The 23695-nt window shown below is 42.1% G+C and overlaps 1 protein-coding gene across 4 annotated transcripts in view; it reads left to right on the top strand.

The window, feature by feature from the left end:
- Positions 1 to 23695, top strand: part of piezo1 (piezo type mechanosensitive ion channel component 1 (Er blood group)) — a 97582-nt gene that overhangs the window by 1165 nt on the left and 72722 nt on the right. The window lies entirely within an intron of this gene.

The following is a 23695-nucleotide window of genomic DNA, read 5'->3' as shown; positions in this document are numbered from 1 at the left end:
CCCGAATCGATTCGATCCACGATTCGATTTAATTCGATTCGATTCGATTTAAATCTGGGAAATTTTGACAGTCAGAAATATTATAATTCAGATCAGTACATTTACATATTTTTGTATCAATAAAAAGGAAGCTGACACACGCAAGACTTTATCAAAGGTGTGAGCATCACAGCAGAGGCCTTTGTGTCAAAGTAGCTGAAGATAAAACACAGAAAAACATGAAGGTGGTTTTCCTGGCCTGGGATTTTATAAAAATATTCTGCAGTACATCAAAAACGAAAGAAAACCATTAATCAACATATGAACATTACCTCTGAAGTTACAGAGGTTTTATTAGAGACACGGTTAAGCGTTTTGCATTTTGAATAATTTTAAAAAGTTTAAATTTGTTCAGTATTGAACAGCAGAAATGAGGTTTTCTTTTCGGAAGAATGTAAAAGGGAAAAAAACAGCGGCCGACAGCGCTGTAAACCAGAGGTGGGACCAAGTCATTGTTTTGCAAGTCTCAAGTAAGTCTCAAGTCTTTATCCTCAAGTCTCAAGTCAAGTCTCAAGTAATGTCAGGCAAGTCAGAGTCGAGTCTCAAGTCACTGGTGTAAAAGTCCGAGTCAAGTCACAAGTCTGAAACTTTGAATTTCAAGTCCTTTCGAGTCTTTAAAAAAAAAAAACGAAAAAATAATGTTGCAGTTATGCTAAATGTAAATATTAGACCATGTAATTTTAAATCTGTGTTTTTCTCAACACATGACAAAATAGTGAACTTAGAAAATATACACAAATTGTGAAATTGCACCTCTTTAAAATGCAGCTCAATTAAACCTAGCTCCAAGAATAATTTTCACCGACAGTTCTGAGATAAGCTGCATGTTATTCTTGGATGCGGTTGTAGGACCGGCTTTAAAATCGCATGACAAAAATATCATACACATTAAAAAAACTGTATCACCAACGTAGCCTGGACAACATTTGCTAGTTAGATGAAGTCAGCTATCTCATCTTAGCATATTTATATGCATATTTATAATTATACGGTTCTTGGAGTGAGTGCATACACTCATGAAGTTTAGTAACTTCAGGTCACTGCAACAAGCCCAGGTACAGTTTACCGACGGATGGGTGCAGGACCTTGAAACGCACCGTGTAGAACGAAAGACCATCGTACGTATCATAAGTTTACCAGTCTCACAAATCGTCGTCATAAATACACATTCCTTAACCGTTTATTAATAGGACCTTTGAGCTCAACGGTAATTAATTAGTAGTGGAAATAATTTCTGGTAGCATCACAGAAATGTAGCAGTGACAATAATACTGTATGCTGTAATCGTACTGGGCAATTAGTGATACAAAAAACCTGTTTTACCCTGTGAATAAAAGTATATGTTTTTGTCAATGTACCATAATAACATAAGCGAAACGCAATATTGTGTCAGGACAATTTACTATTTATGCACAATAAACAAAGGAGCATAGCGCGACAATTTCTGTTCAGCGCCAGACTTGCTTGTAACCTATATCACCAGTTATGTTATGAAAAATGACGCATTAACTACAACAGCAGACTGACCTTCGTGTAAATGCTTGGAGCAGACTAACCTGTGAGCTGGAGTGTTCTGGGACGTTATAATTGGTCTTTGAATGGCTGCGATCCAGTCGCGTCTTTGTTACTTCGGAAACATGGCTCGAACAATTTCTCTTCAACGTCGTAATCCGATAACAACCGATCTCTTTACCCGTCGGCTTCCCGTGGCTGTCATGCGACCGGCTATTGCAGTTAATAATACAACAGCTTCTTGACATTTTTGTGTTTCTTTTTATCGCTGTGTGACTGATTTTAATTGAAAGCCTGCGTGCGCTAGTACCGCTTGCCACGAGTTCCCAGAATCCTTTGCGGTTCTACCCGTGAATGACGTCACATTTTCAATCTCCATATAATATGCATGTTAAATTTTATATTTGGGGTAAAATATCAAGTCTTTTCAAGTAAACCGGTTCAAGTCCAATTCAAGTCCCAAGTCATTGGTGTAAAAGTCCAAGTCAAGTCACAAGTCTTAGAACATTTTTTCAAGTCAAGTCTAAAGTCATAAAATTAATGACTCGAGTCTGACTCGAGTCCAAGTCATGTGACTCGAGTCCACACCTCTGCTGTAAACAACGGTAGACTTGTGCGTAACAAGCAAGCGAATAATGAAGAAAGGGAAACTGTTCTTGAAGTACACAGAGAGAGAGAGAGGGCGAGAGAGACAGAGAGAGAGAGAGACAGAGAGAGAGAGAGACAGAGAGAGAGAGAGGGCGAGAGAGAGAGAGAGACAGAGAGAGAGAGCTGTGCATCGCGGTGGAAGCAAAACAGTAAAAGTCAGAGTGAATTCATGACGATGTTTATGTGAATCTTCTTTTGCTGCTGGTTCGGTCAATATTGTTTGGAAAGAGATCAAACTAACAGCTTTAGAATCAGCACATAAAGGGCGTGAACACAAAGCGCGGACCCGCCGACAGATCAGAATCAGCGAGCTGTCGGCTTTCAGCCCCGACCGTGTCCGTGCCGTCGGGTGAGAAAGGCGACATCTAAATGATTCTGATCCGCGGGTCGTGCTGTGTGTTTAAGTCTTTGTGCAGAATCCGTGTTCCTGCTCTCATTTACTGTCTTAGCTGTTTGGTGGTTCTTGAAATTTTGTGAGATGTCACCAGAGATTCTGGCATTTCGGGCAAAATAAATTTATATTAAAAAAATCGATTCAGGATTTTAATTAATCGATTTTACGTTATCCAAGCCATAATCGATTTTAATCAATGAATCGATTATAAAAACCCACCCCTAGTACTTTCCTTTACAGTTGTGTAAATATGACATGTTGGTGACGGTCATTCGTAGTATGGCAGCTTTGTTGGGAGCAGTGCCATTGCTCAGCGGTTCATGCAGACGCTGTTTAAAGATGAAGGGTGTAGCTGTCCCAAAGCTTTTGGAAGAATGGTCTCCTGAATGTTGCTGAACACATCAGCAAACAGTTCATACTGCCATTCTCCTCCTTTACCACCGCAGTGTTTTACTGCTACTCTTTCATAAAGACCTGCAAAAGGCTGGGTCCTGACACGTGTTTGTCTTCTTGCTCGCATGTTCACCGCAAACTTCTCTCAGTTGTGGTTTGAATCAGTGGTGCTGTTCTGTAAAGGCAGTCCCACACAGGTTCCTGCACGCGATACACTGCACTTCTCTAACAAATTCCTCTGAGAAGAATCACAACAAAGTTGTGATTTTGAGCATATAGTCAAAGTCTGAACTGTTGGCTTGGTTTGATCAGGTTCCCAGTGTGAAGCTGTACTAATATCATGGAAAACTCTGGTGATCACAGAGCCTCTTCTTAGGAAACCCAATAATGCTGATTCCTGCACAGAGCCCTCTGAATGCCATGGTCACATATTCAGTTAAAAATAACTACTGCTGTTTATGGATCATTTACACTATCTATTCTGTTTCACCCAAATCCATGTAGTGATCCTACAAAAATAATGACTCTTTTCTGCCATTTAGGGATTTTCCAAATCTAAAGCCATGTTATTTAAATGTTTTTATGCCCAATCTGCTCTGGTTTAGGTTAGGAGTGTCATTCAGCAGAGTTTGTAACAAGTAAAATTAATATTCTGCTCAGATAAAACAGGAAGTGTATGTTTAGCCTAAATCCAGCTGGCAATCTCAGAGGACAAATGTCATAAGCTGGAATGTTAACAGTCTTACTGTGTGGGGCATGACTACTGTTGCTATGAAATGTTGGGAGACTGAGAGAAACAGAAACAGTCTCAGACAGGATGCAACTTGTTACAACTTGCAACATTGTGTCTTTAAACAGTTCACATTGTGATACAAAGGAAGTGAAACCCGACGATATAACAGCCAAGAGGACATTGCATCAACATTTCCTGGAGAATTACCCTCATCCAAACAAACACTTTGTGATCCTGATCATGTGTCGCTCTTCACACTAAAATTTCAAATATTAAGGGTGGTTGTAGCTCATCTGCTAATCCCAAGGTTGGTAGTTTGATCCCAGTCTGCCAAAGTGTCCTTGGGTAAGACACTGGACCTTGGGAGAATGTTTGATAGAAAGCACTTTTATGAATATTGTTTGTAATCAGTTGTTTCAAAACTCGTGGTACATTGACTTTTTATGAACGTTAGTGACAGTGATTTATAAAAACATGCAAACGTACATGGAAGTACAGCTTCAAAGCAAATATTTGTTGTGAGGACCTTAATTTTTGATAGATAGCTGGCAAAGGAACAATGAGACAGGAGCTTCTTGTTGTTGGGAGTGTATTCCAATGCTCACAACCCAGAGTTGACAGATTCCTTCCACCTGTTTCTTTGCAGAGACAGTAAGAAAGTCCATTCCTTACATATAATGATGGATCAAGTATCAACAACAACAACTTTATAAGGGCTGTGGAATAATGTAGTTAAAGTTTACACAAGTACACTTCACTCGAGCGTGTTGAACATAAGTAGCGAGGTGTTATTTTAGGTTTCGGTGAAAGATCTGAATTAAAAAAGATGAGAGGGGGAAAAAGCGCAGCACCACTGGCTGGGTTTGTTTCAGACACAGACCTGATCTGAGTAACAAAAATGAGCCTGTTTACAAGAGAACTGTGTGATGTAGCCTAGTGAGTCAGAGTCATTCCACAGTAGTGCAGTTTAACAGGACTTCACGGCTCGGTGAGAAATCCTCGGTGTGTAGGAGTGAGTCAGAGAGAAGGATTTATTTGTGCTTTAATTTCGCCACCATCAGCACACTGAACAGCAGCTCATCTCACTGTCATTTCTAAGAAAAGGAAACTGTACAACCTGCTCTTGACTCGGAGTCCGATTTTCCTACGTGCTTAGTTTTAATGGTAAAGGTATACTGTTACATGTTGATGCCAGGAGGCAAAGAGGATAGCTACGTTTGGAGAGTTCAGAGTTGGGACAGCGTCTGCTTCAGTGCTGTGATTGGCCTGTTTGTAACAGAGCCTTAACTCATGGAATATCTGACTATAGCTGTAGAACTCATTTAAACACATATGAACCAGGGCAGAGCCAGTGCTTTCCTGCTCTCACAGGCCTTTAACATGCCGCACACTACAGTCACATTTAAGCAATCCCACAGACTGATTTAGTACGTTCATTCTTTGCACTTGAAGCACTTTGTCTCTCTGACATACACTGATATGTCTGAGTTTGCTGTGAGCCACTCAACCTGTATACTGGGCAGAAACATCCTTTGATAAGGAATAGGCTGCAAAGCACCGCTGAGTCTCACAGCTACAGACCTACACACTGTGTACCTGCTTGAAATACTTGGCAATAAGTACTGCTGTATTTTCACCCTGACACAAGTTTTTGTGCTATTTCTCTGAATATACAGATGACAGAATATAAGAGAATTCAGCATCAGGCTGCTGAATGAGTCTGCTCCTCTGCTAGCTAGACTAAGTGTTTTGCGTCTGTTATACCCAATAAAACGGCTCTGTTGTTTGTTAGTTTTGATCAGCTGGTATTCTTTCTGTGGTTTCTGGTGTTTGGTCAGTCAGTTCAACATTTTGGCAGCTTGTTGAGTGATTTCATCAGGCCCGAGTCAAAACTGTTTCTGTTCTTTAAGTGTTTGCTTCAAATCCAGGCTTTCACCTTCAACTCTTCCGATTCCTTCGGCTGATGTATCATCACAGACATTTATGTTATGCAGTGTATTTGTTTTTACTGTCATGGAAACGGTGCAGAGGAGCACTGGGCCATAAATGACACACACCAGCCACTTCATTAGGTACACCTGTTGAGCTGCTTGTTAACACACTTTGAACACAAGTTCAACATGAGCATAAAAATTTGGAAGAAAGTTCATTTGTGTGACTTGGAACGTGGCGTCATTGTTAGTGCCAGATGGGCTGATTTGAGCATTTCAGAATCTGCTGACCTGATAGGATTTTCCCACACAAGCATTTCTAGAGTTTACAGAGACTGGTCTGCAAAACAAGAAAACATCCAGTGAGTGGCTTTGTTGTTAGTGGAGGTCAGACTGCTTCAGGAAGACAACAGTGATTCAAATCACCGCTCGCTACAACCCAAATATGTACAAAAGCATCTCTGAACACATCGAACCTTGAACGGGATGGCAACAGCTGTGGGCTGAGCAAAACTGGGCAATAAATGGATCCATCGGCGTCGTAGCAGTGGTTCAGGTGGCTGTAAATGTGTCTCTTATATTTTCCTGGCTCACTTTGTGCCCCTTAGTATCAGCTGATTGTCGTTTAAACCCCACGGCCCACCCAAGAATGTTGTTGACCATGTCTATCTATTTCTGACCACAGTGTTCTAGATCAGCGGTCCCCAACCCCCGGGCCTCGGGCCGGTACCGGTCTGTGAGTCGTTTGGTACCGGGCCGCGAGAGTTGAGGCTCAGGTGTGAAATGTCTGGTTTTCAGGGTTTTTATCGGTTTTCAGCGTTATTTTGTCATCGTTTTTATCGTTTACTCGGTTTTCCTGGGTCTTTTCACGTATGTTATGAATAAATCTTATTTTTTTCGGTACCGGTACTAGTTTTATTTTGTTGTATTTATCCGCGACACCTTAAAGGCCGGTCCGTGAAAATATTGTCGGGCATAAACCGGTCCGTGGCGCAAAAAAGGTTGGAGACCGCTGTGCTAGATCATTGCAGAACCTCTGACAGCTGCAACCAGCAGGATGATGCACAATGTCACAAAATTAAAATGGATCTCACACCACTGTGCTCAGATGGCCTCACAGTCACCTTATCTTAGTGCAATAGAGCACCTCATCCATCGATGTCATGGATGTAGCAGCTGTGACAGCGTTACATCAATGTGGACCAAAATCTCTGAGGAATATTTCTGGCAGTCTGAAGTCCTACCCAGTGTTAGTCAGATGTAACTAATGAAGTGGCCAGTGAGCATACGTGTGTGTGTGTGTGTGCACACACCTTTTTTCTTTCCACAAAAACAGGAAAGTTGCTCAGGATGAACTCTACTACATGCAACAAGAGAATGTTCCATTCCAACAAAGCTGAGCTGGACCTTTATCACCGTTGCTCCTCGCTTTGATTCTTTCCTCAGCAGAAGCGTTTTTACCTTTTAGATCTGAAAAAGAGTGGAGAGGAATCTCACTGACAGAACAGATTGTAATATAAATAGCATTTGATCAAACCTCTGTTATAACTGGAGAGAATGTGATCACCATGTCTTTATTTCATCTCTCTAATCATGTCATCATACATAAAGCTACGTTTAAGAGTTCTGAGGACCTCACATGAAGGGAGCCTTTCTGCAACCTGGAGCTTGCAAAAGTGCACTCATGTATGAGGTGAGCAGCAATAACATAATCTGCCAGACTGAATCTCAGCATGGACTCAAACGGAGACATAAAGTTAAAAATCAAAATGTGGCATTGTTAGTCAGCGAGCTAGCTGTCGCTCTTGGTACTCTTGTATTTGATTGTGGATTTTGTCCTTGGCACATATTGTGCACTTCCTTTTATTGTTGTTTGCCGTTGTTCTGCCCTGTGTATTTGAGTTCAGTGCTTAGCTAAGGTTTGATGACAGGACGCATCAGTTATTGTTCAACTGAACAAGAAGCAGGAAACCCTGGCTTGGAAGCACAATGAGGGATTTTTAAGTTAAATACTAATATAGAGAGCTCTGATAGTTTAGCAGTTTACACATTCGCCTAAAAGTGGAAAGACCCCTAGTTTCATCCAGGGAGGAGATACAAATCCCTTTGGCCAAATCAAACATGCCGACCGGCACGCTGAGGCACTCCCAGCAGAAAAGAACGTCTCCCGCTGACACAGAGGATTCCCTTTTGACTTCTCTAAATTGCACTTCTGTTCTAGTTTTCCTCAGTTGTGTGAATAGAGGGTTGCAGAAAGACAAACTTGTGTCAGCAAGTATATTGCAGTTGTTCTGTCCTTGATGCAGTGTGCACTTGACTATCATATTCCTGTGGCACTCTTTCATGTAATAAAAATAAAAGTATTTCCACATCTCCACTGCAGTCTATGAACCTGTATGGAGCTTCCTTTAATTAGCTCTAGCCTGTGTAGGGGAGACCTCAGATGCCCCAGCAGATGATGTAGAAGGCCGTTCAAGAACTGGCTCCAGTGTTTGTTGCTTTGGTAGTTGATAGGTTTGTAGCTTGAACCCATCCGCTGGAACGTTGAAGACAATATAATTACACAGCAAAGCAAGACACGAAGTAGGCAAAGTTCTTCATGTTTCTCGTGCACGGGAGAGAACCGGACAAACGCCGTCCCTTCGCTTGACCCCAGTTGCTCTCGTCCGTTCTCCCGTAACACTGCTCTTTTATTGAGGTTACATGAATATGCATAGGTTCATTAACATATAACATCTTACATAGGTATACATGTGAACAAAGAATACTGTGTGTGTGTGTGTGTGTGTGTGTGTGTGTGTGTGTGTGTGTGTGTGTGTGTGTGTGTGTGTGTGATTTGTGTGTGTGTGTGTGATTTGTGTGAGGTCAAGATGTGACCCTGTGAAGAGTCTAGCGGGTCCATCTGAACAAAAGGCTCTTATACTTAAACAGATATACGTGTGTTTGCTATGCCATATATCAACAAGAGAAGATACGGATCTATGCCAGAACACTCTGTAGAGGAGTGAACGCACTCCCCTCTTCATGCTACACAGAGTTGTTACAGACCTCCTAGGATGAGACATTCTTTCAATCTACAAATGATTATACACTTCTAAGCATATATGAGTAAATATTTCTAAGCATAAATGACAATCAACAATACAAAACCTAACAGTAGTGAACGCCTGTCAGTGCAAAGATATTAGATGGTGGTGGTTGTGTCACACTCAGAGGTGGAGCTAGAAAGATTTTCTTTGGGTGGCACGGAAATCAGATGGGCTGGCAAAAGCCATTTCATACACATTTGCAGGTGTTTCATTCTCTGTTCTGTACCGTGTATAGTAAAATACATCAAATGAAGCAAGAGAACATGTTTGATATATCTTGATGCATGCTCAATCATCCAGGTAAGTAAATCTCCAAACGTTGATCCAGTTCATCTGGACGTAGCGTTTTGTGGGAGAAACGTTTCGTCACCCATCCAGCTGACTTCTTCAGTCTCGCAGAACACAAGAACCTCTGTTTCACCTGGATTTACACGAGCAAAGTTTGAAGACATTCAATTATTAATGGCAGAAAAGCATTGTGTTGGGGTTGTTGGCTTAGCAGAAAACTACAGCTACATATTATCAGCATAGCAGTGGTCGGAGATGCATTTGAACATGTTTCATACATGACCCAGAGGTAACGTATGTAGTGAAAACAGAAGAGGTCTAAGTATAGATCCACATACAAGGGGTGCCTACAGACTGGCGACCTGTAGCCCTGACCCCCATCGTAAGCAAATGCTTCGAGAAGCTGGTCAGGGACTTCATCTGCTCTGCACTACCCGACTCACTGGACCCTCTACAGTTTGCATACCGCCACAACAGGTCCACTGATGATGCCATAGCCCTGACACTACACACTGCCCTGTCACACCTGGAGAAGAGAGACACGTATGTGAGGATGCTGTTTGTAGATTACAGCTCAGCATTCAATACCATCGTTCCCTCGAAGCTGGACAGGAAACTGCAGGATCTAGGACTGAGCAGCTCCCTCTGCAGCTGGATCCTTAGCTTCCTGTCTGACAGACGCCAGGTGGTCAGACTGGGCAGCATCACCTCATCCCCCATCACACTGAACACTGGTGCTCCACAGGGGTGTGTACTGAGCCCTCTCCTGTACTCACTCTACACCTACGACTGCACAGCCACTAACAGCTCCAACATCATCGTGAAGTTTGCGGACGACACTACAGTGGTGGGTCTTATCACCAATGGTGACGAGACGGCTTACAGGGAGGAGGTCAGCGCCCTGACCCACTGGTGTCAAGACAACCATCTCACCCTCAACGTCGCAAAGACAAAGGAGTTGATAGTGGACTTCCGGAGGTGCAGAGAAGTACACACCCCCATCACCATCAACGGCGCTGCTGTGGAGAGAGTGAGCAGCTTCCGGTTCCTTGGCGTACACCTGGCTGAGGATCTTACGTGGTCAGTACACACAAACAAAACAGTGAAGAACGCCTCTTCTTTCTCAGGAGACTGAAAAGATTCGGCATGAGCCCCCGCATCCTCAGGACCTTCTATCACTGTGCCATTGAGAGCATCCTCACTGGATGCATCACCACCTGGTATGGCAACGGCACCGCCTACAACTGCAAAGCTCTCCAGCGAGTAGTGCGGTGCTCTGAACGGATAATTGGAGGTGAGCTTCCCTCCCTCCAAGACATCTACAGGAAGCGGTGCCTGAGGAAAGCGGGGAGGACCATCAAGGACTCCAGTCACCCCAGCCATAAACTGTTCAGACTGCTTCCATCAGGAAGGAGGTTCTGCAGCATCTGGTCCCGTACCAGCAGACTGAGAGACAGCTTCTTCCATCAGGCCATCAGACTGCTGAACACGTCATAGACACCTCAGCTTCACTACTGGAACTTCAACATTATGCACTCGATACTGTACAGTAATGCCACTGTTTTGCACATATTCAACTCTGTATATTTTATATATTTTATTATTATTATTATTATTATTATTATTATTATTATTTTATTTTATTTTTTTACTATTTAATTTGTAAAAATGTGTATACACACACACACACACACACACACACACACACACACACACACACACACACACACACACACACACACACACGTAGGAAAATATTTAGTATACACATCCAGAAATGCATACACTATTATATATTGTACATATATTTATTAGTTTCAGGTTGGCCATTCTTGTATTTTGCTCGTTTGTGTTGTTGTGTTTGCACATCTCTGTTGCTTGTGGGGCTCGCACACAAGAATTTCACTCGCATGTGCTGTGCCAGTGTGCCTGCACATGTGATGTGACAATAAAAGTGATTTGATTTGATTTGATTTGCCTAAACTGACTAATATGAATTCTGAAGTATCTGTTAGATGTGTGATAAAACTTTTAGAGAACAGTTCCAGTCAACTCGGCTCTGTTTAGTGAGACTAAAATGGATTACTCACCTTTATCTAAGTGAGAGTATCATTAGTAATTATTTATGATGTTTCTGTGCTGGGCTTTTGTTTTCATTTTCAATTGAAACAAAAAAATTAAATTTATCAAAGATATTATTTCCCTCTGCTACGTGAAAGCAGCAAGGATCCAGATGAAAGGACTGGATATATAATAATAATAATAATAATAGATTTTATTTATGAGCGCCTTTCAAGTCACCCAAGGACACTTTACAATAGGATAAAACACTTAGTAAAACAATGGCAGAATAAGAACAATAAAACAAAAGCACAAGATAAAATGAACAAACAGTGGATTCACAGTGAATATGCAGATTTGAACAGATGAGCTTTGAGTTGGGATTTAAACTGGGAGAGAACCAGTGTTTCTTATTTCAGGGGGCAGAGAATTCCACAGCCTGGGAGCAGAGCAGCTGTAAGCTCTGCTTCCCACGGTGGTGAGGCGGAAGGAAGGTACAGCAAGCTGGATAGAAGAAGAAGAACGAAGTGAACGGGCAGAACAGGTGGTGGTTAACAGGTCAGAAAGGTAAGAAGGAGCGAGGTTATGAATGGCCTTGAAGGTGAGCAGAAGTCTGAAAATTATCCGGAATTTCACTGTGAGCCAGTGAAGTTCCTGAAGAACAGGTGATGTGCTGGTAGGAGGGGTTCTGGTGAGAATGCGAGCAGCAGAGTTCTGAACCAGTTGAAGCTGATGGAGGGATTTTTGGGGGAGACCATGCAGAAGAGAATTGCAGTAGTCAATACGGGAGGTAACAAGACTGTGTACAAGAATGGACGTAGACTGGGTGGAAAGAGAAGGAAGCAATCTGTTAATGTTACGTAGATGGAAGTAGGCAGAACGGGTGAGATTACTGATGGGAGATTTATAGGAAAGCGAACTGTCTAGGATGACACCAAGGCTCTTAACCTGAGGAGAAGGGAAAACTGTGGAGTGATGGTGAGTGAGAAATGGTTCGCCTTCAAAAGGTGTATATATATGATGGAGAGAAGCTGGGGCAGATGGAGGGGTGATGTCAGTCGGGCAGGAAGAAGAGTGCACGTGTGAGGCAATATCAATGAGAGCTGTTATTGAAATCAGAACTGGGTGAGACACTCGACGAGGGTAAAATCATCTAGACTCAAATTATGATCTGATAGCTTTGAACTTGTCACCAAAGGAATTTAGCAGTATCAGAAAACGTGGTAAGCAAAGAGGAGGAATCAGGAGTAAGTCTAAGTCTGTTAATGGTGTCAAACAAGAGCCTTGGATTGTGCTTGTTAATGAAACCAGCTAAGTAAGATGTTTTTCGCTGGTTATAGTTGAGTGTGCTTAGCAATTCCTTCATGCGATGGTAATGAACATCGCATAGTGAACATAGTGACATATGTAGATGGATATGTAGCTGCGCCTGATGGCTTCTAAGGTCAGTGAGCTGAGCATCCTTGAGTTAGCTGGGGTAACTTTGACTGAAGGTAGTGGACCACTGGGAAAGGTCAGGAAACCAGGCGTCAGTGCAGTGATGACATCAGCAGAGTTGAAGGTGTCAGTGCAGGATTTCAGTCACTCCACAGTAAAATTCAGTAAATCCAATAAAACCAGTGAAAGCTGTCAGAATACAAAGAGAACCAGTTTGAAAAATTAGAGTCCAGAAGTGACAAGTGATCTTAGCGAGGAGAAAGATTGGCACTGTTGTGCGAAATCATCACACAATAGTGCCACAATGGAGCAGCTGCACTGCACCATAACCAAAAAGAGTCATGGCTCTATGATAAGGGACTGCAGTTTTTCCAGCCTGCTTCTCCATCACTCTGTCGAAATCTTGGGCTGGTGACGCACCTGAATCTTTATTTGGCTGCTCTGAAAACCGGCCTGTTGTCTCACATCACACCTGGAGAAAGCCGTGGCACACAAATCATGGCACACTTACAACCCACTTTGATTTAAAACTGCCCCAACTGTCAGTGAAAGGAAATGTAGTTACACATTAAATCGATGAGATATTATAAAATTATAAAATATAATTTTTTTACACAAGTAATATACAATCCTAATATGTTATTTATTTATTATTTCATTGTGGACACTGTGAAAAAACAATTTCTATAGTAGATAATGAGACAACTTTACTGTCATTTAATTGTTTTTCTATCTATTATTTTGATGCAGCATGAATGTCTGTGTTAGCTGTAAAACTTTATGCCCTCCTTTACACTTCCCACAGTAATCCAGGGGCCACACTGGATTCTTTGCTGGGCCAGTTCTAGCAGGTTGGTGTCTGTTTGACACCCATGCCTTAGATCAGGGCTGCCCAATCCCGGTCCTCGAGAGCTACCGTCCTGCAGCTTTTAGATGCATCCTTGTTCCCACACACCCGAATCAAATGAATAGCTTGTTATCAGGCCTTTGCCAAACACGATGGCATGCTGAAGAGGTAATCAAACCATTTGATTCAGCTGTGTTGGAGTAGGGATGCATCTAAAAGCTGCAGGATAGTAGCTCTCGAGGACTGGGATTGGGCAGCCCTGCTTTAGATGGACTTCAAATTCAGATTCCTTTTATTTGTCATTTTCATGCTTTGCATACAAAACACATCAACCACACAGTAGTGCATTTTGTAAAGTAATAAACCAATAAATAAGAGCGTTTAATAAATGGACTAAAAATATGCAATAAGATGAAATAAATCAGAATCAGAATCAGAATACTTTATTGATCCCTGGGGGAAATTATTTTTTGTTACAGTGCTCCATTTTAAACCAACATTAAGACAAGACAGACAATACACTAACTAAGAATAGTACAATATATACATATATATACATACATACATACATAAGTCACTCATAAATAAATAGCTGGAAAAGAAACATGTGTAGTTGTAGCAGCAAACAGTGTGTTAAGTGGATGCGTTGTACAGGGAGCCACAGGCAGGAATGATTTCCTGTGTCGTTCAGTGGTGCTTTTCAGTAATCTCAGTCTCTCACTGAACGAGCTCCTGTGACTGACCAGCATGTCATGGAGTGGGTGGGAGGTGTAATCCAACATATATTATGAATGGTAAATGGGTAAAAGTACTGTAGCAAGGAAACAGTACAGTCAGTCCCTATGAGCAGCTCACATACTCTGGTTAAGACGTCTGTGTGCTGTCCTTGATCTAATGCTACTGTATCTGCTCCCAGACTCTGAGCATGAACCAGGGGGTTGGTCGAGTCCTTTATGATGCTTAATGCTCTGCGCCTACAGCACTTAGTGTAGATGAGGCCAGGAGAGCGAAAGTGTTGCTGGGCCTTCATGATGATGGCTGCGGCGTCACTGGTAGTTAGCTCATCTATCAGGTGAACTTCAAGGTTTTGGTGCAGTGAGCCCTCTGCATTTGAAAACTGCTGATGGTTAATGGGAGCTGCTGCAGGCAGCTAGTTCATCTGAAGTCATCCATCCTTAGTTATGTGATTCATGGCTGTTAGCTGCTCTTTCCTATGTAAGAAACAACTGTGGTATCATTGCAACTGTTATCACATGATTTGCTGAAGTTAGCAGAGCAGTCATATGTCATCAAGGTTAACAGTAAGGAGCTCAGTAAGACAGTAACAGTGAGCACAGACTGATGGGCCATGCTCTGCCTGTAACAAGCAATCATGATGTAAACAACATATTTCTTCTCAAAGCATCATTAGTTAAGCAATTTGTAACATCTAAAGGAACAACATTTGATTATTAGAATTATTTTTGAAAATTACAACTAATTTACATCTTTTGTCAAATGAAAAGTGTATAAAACATATAATCCACATTATTATTGAAGACGTTATTCACCATCTTTTTACTAATGTATCACATGGTTTTCATTCAAAGCAAGCAACATTATTCTTATTTGTATAATGAAACCACGTTGGATTATTTTGACCATCAAAACAATGTAAATAAGCACACAAGCAGCCGAGAGGTGGAATTCCTCCAGTGGGTCCTGGGTCTATCCTGCAGCCTCCTCGGACATGCCTGAAGCCCCTGACCCAGGGTCCATGTGTGAGCTGCAGTGACTGATGCATACAGCAGTAAGCTAAAAATAACTAGACAAATTATGATTGATTCCTCTTACATTCAATTAATTCAAAGCTGCTGCTGCTGCTGCCTCTTGTTGACATTGTAAATCTGAGTTAAACATTTTGGCTGGTCCTAACTGTGTCATACATCTTTAAAGAGTTGTTTGAAGGTTAAGACTAGGTTTATAGCTAAGGTAAGAATCAGGTTTTAGCTAAGATAAAGATTGCAGTTAGGTACTTAGTTATGATAGTTAATGTTAGGCTAAGGGACTGGGGAGAAGACTATTCCCAGTTTCAGCCAGAAAGTCACTGGACTTCTTGAAGTTTCTTGAAGACCTTTCACCCAGCAGGTCCCTGAGGTCATGTGACCAGGGCTTGCTTGCTGTCCAACACACGAGGCTGAAAACAAAAGGCGACAAACTTTTTGTAACTGTGGCCCCCAGACTGTGGAACTCTCTCCCTTTGAGCCTGAGATCTGTGGACTCAGTGGTCTCTTTTAAAAAACAGCTAAAAACCCATCTTTTTAAACTTGCTTTTGGTTGATTTTTATTTTTATGTTTTAGCTTCTGTGAAGCACTTTGTGATTTTTATCTTGAAAGAGGCTGTATAAATAAAGTTTTACTTACTTACTTACTTACTTACTTACTTACTTACCTCGCATCTGAGAAGCTTTTTCAGTCCTAAAGCCAAATAGTGGAGAGTCACAGGTATTTAAGCTGTAGTGGGAGTTGTCCCTTAACAGGGTCGTTGGCCTACTATCGATCATGTGCTTTACCACAAGGTGTGAAAAAATGCCTGGGTCATTATCAGCAGAGACTTTGCCTCACCCTATCATGTGACCCATTGAGATCAACTGATGCAAGATGTGAGCGGGGGTTGAGGCGCCTCGGGAGAAATCTCAAAACTGTGTTTGGTGGCAATCAGTTGGTGTTGAAAGCCACCCCCTCTGTTCAAATATAGTAATATAATGTAATAAATAAATAAGGGCTATGGTCCTTTAGGGTGGGGATGGCAGTTGCACATCTGCCAGAATATTGCACACACTAAAATATTGCACATGGAATGGCAGCAACATAGTCAGTAGCTGTGACAGAGTGATTATATGCAAGCCTGTTCACACTCTTAGTTTGCATTAAAAGTTCTGACTTGTCCTGTTGTCTTGTCCATCGTGTCCTGCAGACATAGCTTTATTGAGTGGCTGTTCGGTTTGTCCGGTGCAGAGGTCCGAGCGCTCCTCGCTGCGCTGCACAGCATACACTATGTTTTTTAGCTTGTTTCCAGGTTTTGTCCTTGGGATGAACCAGTTCATGCCTGAGTGTGCGGCTGGCTCTGAGTGCACTGGGATGTCGTGCTTGGAGAAGATTAGGAGTTTCTGAGTTTCTCCAATAAACCTGGTTTCAAAGGGATGACAATCTTGTTCTGTTTGTCATTTACAGTGGGGCAAAAAAGTATTTAGTCAGCCACCGATTGTGCAAGTTCCCCCACCTAAAATGATGACAGAGGTCAGTAATTTGCACCAGAGGTACACTTCAACTGTGAGAGACAGAATGTGAAAAAAAAATCCATGAATCCACATGGTAGGATTTGTAAAGAATTTATTGGTAAATCAGGGTGGAAAATAAGTATTTGGTCAATAACAAAAATACAACTCAATACTTTGTAACATAACCTTTGTTGGCAATAACAGAGGTCAAACGTTTACTATAGGTCTTTACCAGGTTTGCACACACAGTAGCTGGTATTTTGGCCCATTCCTCCATGCAGATCTTCTCGAGAGCAGTGATGTTTTGGGGCTGTCGCCGAGCAACACGGACTTTCAACTCCCGCCACAGATTTTCTATGGGGTTGAGGTCTGGAGACTGGCTAGGCCACTCCAGGACTTTCAAATGCTTCTTACGGAGCCACTCCTTTGTTGCCCGGGCGGTGTGTTTTGGATCATTGTCATGTTGGAAGACCCAGCCTCGTTTCATCTTCAAAGTTCTCACTGATGGAAGGAGGTTTTGGCTCAAAATCTCACGATACATGGCCCCATTCATTCTGTCCTTAACACGGATCAGTCGTCCTGTCCCCTTGGCAGAAAAACAGCCCCATAGCATGATGTTTCCACCCCCATGCTTCACAGTAGGTATGGTGTTCTTGGGATGCAACTCAGTATTCTTCTTCCTCCAAACACGACGAGTTGAGTTTATACCAAAAAGTTCTACTTTGGTTTCATCTGACCACATGACATTCTCCCAATCCTCTGCTGTATCATCCATGTGCTCTCTGGCAAACTTCAGACGGGCCTGGACATGCACTGGCTTCAGCAGCGCAACACGTCTGGCACTGCGGGATTTGATTCCCTGCCGTTGTAGTGTGTTACTGATGGTGACCTTTGTTACTTTGGTCCCAGCTCTCTGCAGGTCATTCACCAGGTCCCCCCGTGTGGTTCTGGGATCTTTGCTCACCGTTCTCATGATCATTTTGACCCCACGGGATGAGATCTTGCGTGGAGCCCCAGATCGAGGGAGATTATCAGTGGTCTTGTATGTCTTCCATTTTCTGATGATTGCTCCCACAGTTGATTTTTTCACACCAAGCTGCTTGCCTATTGTAGATTCACTCTTCCCAGTCTGGTGCAGGTCTACAATACTTTTCCTGGTGTCCTTCCAAAGCTCTTTGGTCTTGGCCATGGCGGAGTTTGGAGTCTGACTGTTTGAGGCTGTGGACAGGTGTCTTTTATACAGATGATGAGTTCAAACAGGTGCCATTCATACAGGTAACGAGTGGGGGACAGAAAAGCTTCTTACAGAAGACGTTACAGGTCTGTGAGAGCCAGAGATTTTCCTTGTTTGAGGTGACCAAATACTTATTTTCCACCCTGATTTACCAATAAATTCTTTACAAATCCTACCATGTGGATTCATGGATTTTTTTTTTCACATTCTGTCTCTCACGGTTGAAGTGTACCTCTGGTGCAAATTACTGACCTCTGTCATCATTTTAAGTGGGGGAACTTGCACAATCGGTGGCTGACTAAATACTTTTTTGCCCCACTGTAGTTTCTCCCTAGTTGGCGTCTGACCTTCACTTTAGAACTGAAGAAGCTTCTCAGATGAGAGAAGTCCAAAAACGTACACTGGATCCAGATGAAACCACTGTGTCGTTGGATGTGGTCTCCTTTTTCACTTGTATCCCTACAACCAAGGCAGTGGAGACTGTCAGAAAATGACTACAGCACGACAGCTCCTTAGAAAACAGAAGTGGGTTTACCCCAGTCTCTGCCTTACCACTGCACACTTTAAATACAACAAGGGTTTCTACAGACAAAAACATGGATGTGCTATTGGCCCCCCAGTGTCACCCAGTATGGCAAACCTTTACATGGAGGAAGTGAAAAGTAAAGCTCTTAGCTCTTTCAAAGAGCAGCTATAGATGGATCTATATTAAATCAACTCAATCTAAAAAAAAGAAACAGCTGTGGGAAAATGAGTATTAGAAGCAAGAAAAAAATAAAATATGCTTAACTAGACTTTTCATTTTTAATCATAATATCTTATTTTTTTCATTATAACAAAGAAAAGGATAGCAAAGAGGGAGCAGAGCTCTAACCCACCAACGAAACATCAAACCAGAGACGGCTATATTTGTTTCTTAGAAAGTGCAACGAGTGAAACATACATTCATGGTAGTGTGAATGGACCAGCAATACTATATTGTTACTATCATGTAGTACTGACAGTAGTACTTGAGTAGCCTCTTACCTTATTATGAAAAAATGCAAGTATAACTGCACCATGGTGGACCTGAAGCGTATGTATTTATGTATAAGTTTTATCAGAGAATGAACAAAAGGAAGTGCTTTGTGTTGGAACACTGGACGTACCCTCTGTCTGTCGGGTTTGTTCTGAGTGCTAGTGAGAGATAGATGCTGCCTGTGGGCCTAACGAGTGTTATCATGTTTGTCAAGAGACATCATTTTGGGCGGGTCTGAAGTTTTACTGGGCAGCAGGGTGGAGCTCCTCCATGCAGAGTTTGTCCTGTATGTGAATATTCATACAGTAGGTGTAGACATAGATCCACTGGGTGTGGATCTATGTTGTTCCAGACAATTTTGATAGCACGATGTAAGTTATATAGAAGTTGTATCAGCTTTTAGAAGCTGATAAAATTTTAAACCTGTCGTGCAATTTTCCTTATTTTTATTAAATTTCTTGTGAAGTACTGCCTGTTTTCATCATTTCTTTTATCTTTAAGACTTTAACAAATGTAACAAGTAAATCTACAGAACTTTCTAGAGGCGAATGGATTAATATAGTTCATATGTTGCCAAAAGGCTACACTTATCTTTCCAACTATTTACCTTTGAAAAAGATCTATTCTGATGATTGGGCGTGGACACCAAGGATCTCGGCCAGGTTTGATTGGTATTGGCTGTTTTTAATAGTTTGATGAGTAAAGAGTTTGGGGCTTTAAGTCAGATTTGAACTTAAAATGACAAAAGCTGCACTTAAAGTCCAGCATGTATGTGACTAATCTAACAGGAAATCAGTGAGTGCCTCCAGCTAACTTCGTATTATGAAAACTGTTCTATATATAGGCTGTCAAAGTATTTAAGGGTGTTAGAAATGTGGAGCTTTTTCATTGTGCAGCCAGACTTTCTACCCATTCTCTCGACACATGTAGATACACTGTTGATTCTGTATGCTGGTGTAGCAAAGTGCACACTGTAATGCAAACTCAGAGTTTTTTGCACAGTCCACAGTGCGATTGACCGCCTGATATGTGTGCAACTCCTCCAGGTCCCGGTGTGCTACTGGGACGAGGCTGATTAGCAAATGAGTGGCAGCCAATTAGCCCAGTTGGCACTGCTCCCTGAACCACTGAGCAACTTACTTTTACAAGCATTTTTGAGCCCTTATAACTTGTATATACAAAACTAGATAATGATAATGGGTGTGGGGCGAGACCAGTGATTGTCGGTTTCTCAAAAAAGAAAGCTAACCAACACAACATCCCACTAGTGACACAATTTTGTGTGTCCTGCAACAACACCAGCTAGGTTTGAACGAGCCATCGGTTCCACAGGGGAGGGCAGCGTGACAGCCAGGGAACAGAGAATGGAGCAGATCCTTTCTTAAAGAAAATAAACTGATTCCCCCTCGATAAATTCACATAAAGTAAGAATAGAGGTGCCTCTAAATAAAACACAGATCTGAAAATAGCAGTTATTGTGGTCTCAAAAACAACCACCAGGGAGAAGAATTTAAACAATGAGCACAGAGGAAACTTGTACAGTCAAGACAACAATAAAAATACTGTCCAGCAAGCTGTTAATTACCAGACAGTCCAATATTTGTCTAAGTGCTAAATTCAGTGACTGTTCGGGTTCTTCTCAGCTCTGAATAGTGAGTCTCAGCTGAGCAGATTGTAGCCGCTCCCTCCTGATGCCGCTTCTAGGGTTGCTCGGTCAGCAGCTCTAAAGAATAGACAATGGTGACATTACCCAGCCACGTACAGCCACTGCTGATCTTACACACTCCCCTAATGAACTACTGTTGCCCAACACCGAGGAAAAACAGGTTACTCACAGGGCTGGGCGAGGCGCTAGCCAGAAAATTCTTATGACAACATGACAAAACTAAGAGAGTTCAGAGTTTGCACAACAAATATGAAACAAATAAAACCAAACACATGCAAAATCCCTAAAAACACAAGAACTTAAAAGACAATCGAAAATAAAAAGATGGAAATGGCACCAGCATGAATATTCTGTTATAACATACATGCAGGCAATCAGAAGGTCCTGAGTCCAGTTCCACCTTCAGGCCGAGGTCTTGCTGTGCATGTTCTCCCTGTGTTTGTGTGGGTTCTCTCCGGGTACTCCGGCTTCCTGCCACAGTCCAAAGACATGCAGTTAGTGGGGCTAGGTTAATTGGTGACTCTAAATGATAGAGTTACCACAGGCAATGGGAGTGAATGGTTGTCTGTCTCTGTGTGTCAGCCTGTCCAGGGTGCACTCTGCTTCTTATCCTAAGACAGCAGGGAGAGGCTCCAGGCCCCCGCGAGCCTAAAAGGGATAAGCAGAACAGAACACACTAACAATCACAAAGCTTAAAACCCCTGGTCGATATCACTGTTCTTCTGAGCTGACTGCAGAACTGATCAAACTAGGAGCTGGCTGGTGCCTGTTTTACCTTCAGCCATTGTCTTTTGTGGAGGACGAAAGGTTTCAAACTTCCAGGCCTTAAACTTCACGTCTGTTCTCCGTGGTAATAGTAAATGGATAAAATAAGGCTGAATGAAAGAATGCTTCTTTGAAAAAGACTTGAATACTACATAAAATAAACCTCATCCAAAGTGTCTTTGAATGGCAGACACAGGATGTGTCTGAGTGTCTACATGAGTCTCACAGGCCTGAACTCTGAACTGTTTGATTTGCTGCTCACCACAAACGAGCAGACGATGCATCAGCTTTTCCTACTGATAAAAACCTTCCTTATGGCCATTCATACTACACAAAGTAATGAAGCAATAAACAATTAAATGACACAAAAGTTTCTTTTTAACTTTCTACTTAAATTGTTTTTTTACAATTACGGTTAAAAAACAAAACAGTGAAGGGAGTCTCACTGGTCCGGCCCACCTAAGGTCAGAGTGCGCTGTATGTGGCCTGTGATGTAAAATGAGTTTGGCACCCCGGCTCCAGACTGCGTGGGCCTTTCTTGCACCAGTGTAGTGTCTCGTGGAGGTCTGGATCGAGCCTCTGGGGTCCCCTTTGTTTGAAAATGGTGGCTCCAGTCTTCAAACAGGTGGACCAGAGAGTATGCTCCAATTATCATCCAATTAATGGGAAATTCTATTCGAGGGTGCTGAAGGAGGCTCTGGCTGGCAACTGGGGGCAAAGGAAAAATAAATAAATAAAAATTGGATCCCTAGTTCCCTGGGATTAATTACAGCAATAATTGCAGGACGAGCAACTCCCACCCGAACACTGTGGACGCACAAATTGGATTTGTAATTTTTTTCTGTTTCTCTGCTCATTCTTGCCTTGTTGGATTATTCCGAGGAATTGGCTCCCTTCCTATCAACATGTATCTACATGCAGCAGAGATGATCGTGTTGGTGGCCAAGGTGTTCCCACTCTCTCCTCTCGAGATCAGCTTTAGCTTTGTGTATTATTATTATTACATCACTCTCAGGGTTCTTACAGGTTACTCTAGCCTTAAAAATGAACAGGACTTTGGAGCCTATTTTTCCAGGCTGCTAAATTTGAACCTAATTAGTTACAGGATGCATGGATTTAGAGGTGAGCTGCTGTTACCGGGTGTGGGTGAAGGAGGGGTGCTTGACCCCAAGGCCACCCTGGCGAGGGTAAACAGGGCTGTGCGCTGTCAGAGGAGAGTAGTCCCTTTACCGTTTTGCTGCTATCCCTCTGTAACAAAGCATCCCTAACACTCGCCTCCACCCACTCCACCCTGTTTGCGCTCTTCTTCATCTCTCTTGTACACGGTCCTTGCTTTTGATAGTAAACAACAGTACTTAAAGTCATCTACCTTAACTACCTCTGCTTATTTCATCTTCACTGTCAAACCCGTCTCTCTCTCCTCTTCTTTGTAACACACAGCTTTGATAAAACAAACACAACTGGTTCTCAGCTGAATTAGTTTTTTCAGTACATATGCAGCTATTGTTTAAACGCTGAGGGCTTTTTTTGGTTATGAATAGTCTCGTTATAAAGAATAAAGCCTTGCTGCTCAACAGTCATTATGATAATGCTTTAGTTGTTATCTGAGTATTTGCATTTTGTTTCTAACTATACACCACATCAGGAGATTCAAACAAGCTAACTGAAGTAATTCAGCTTTGAATCTAAGAATGTAACGAAGGTATTGCAAAGCTATTCACGAGTGTTGAATCTGGTAGCTTTTCACTGTAACTCCAGCAGATTCACAGAGGTCTTGGTGCAAGTAAAGTATGCCCCCACCAGTGGGCTGAAAATACTCAGCAAAGAAGAAAAAAGAGTCAAAGCCTTAATCACCATGTTTAAGGCGAATAATATACCTTTGCAATTCTCGACAATATTCCTAACTGATCGTGATCATCTGCAGGACATGAGAAATGAATATCTTTTTATAATACTTGTGCCAAAAACGCAGTTACAAGATGCTGGCTCCGCCCCCCACTATGTCAGATTGCAGGGACAGTGTGAATGACTCAATTACATTCTCAATACGTCTTAAGAAGAATGTTTTTGCCAAGCTATGGTGCGAGTGGGTCAATTTTATGAAGCCTCTTCAACCAGACTTTAGAGGCTTGAGTGCTGTGTTTTATTTCCTGTTGAGTTCTACGTATGACATTGTTGCCTTCTCTCCCCATGTGCTTTTTGTCTGTTTGTTTGGGGCATATCTGGATGTTTTGTTTTTGATGTACTATGTGTTATACTCCACTTTGTTTTGAAAATAAAAAATAAAAGTGGCTAAATCAACTGTGTTGCCTGTTTCTGCAAAGAAAGCTCAGTAACACAGAAAAGGCCTGAGACAGCAGGCAACAACTTAAAGTGAGCA

Source organism: Rhamphochromis sp. 'chilingali', assembly GCF_963969265.1.
Source record: "Rhamphochromis sp. 'chilingali' genome assembly, chromosome: 20".
In the NCBI taxonomy this organism is placed as follows: domain Eukaryota; kingdom Metazoa; phylum Chordata; class Actinopteri; order Cichliformes; family Cichlidae; genus Rhamphochromis; species Rhamphochromis sp. 'chilingali'.
Note: the sequence above shows the minus strand (reverse complement) of the source record. Positions and strands in the feature narration are given on the sequence as shown.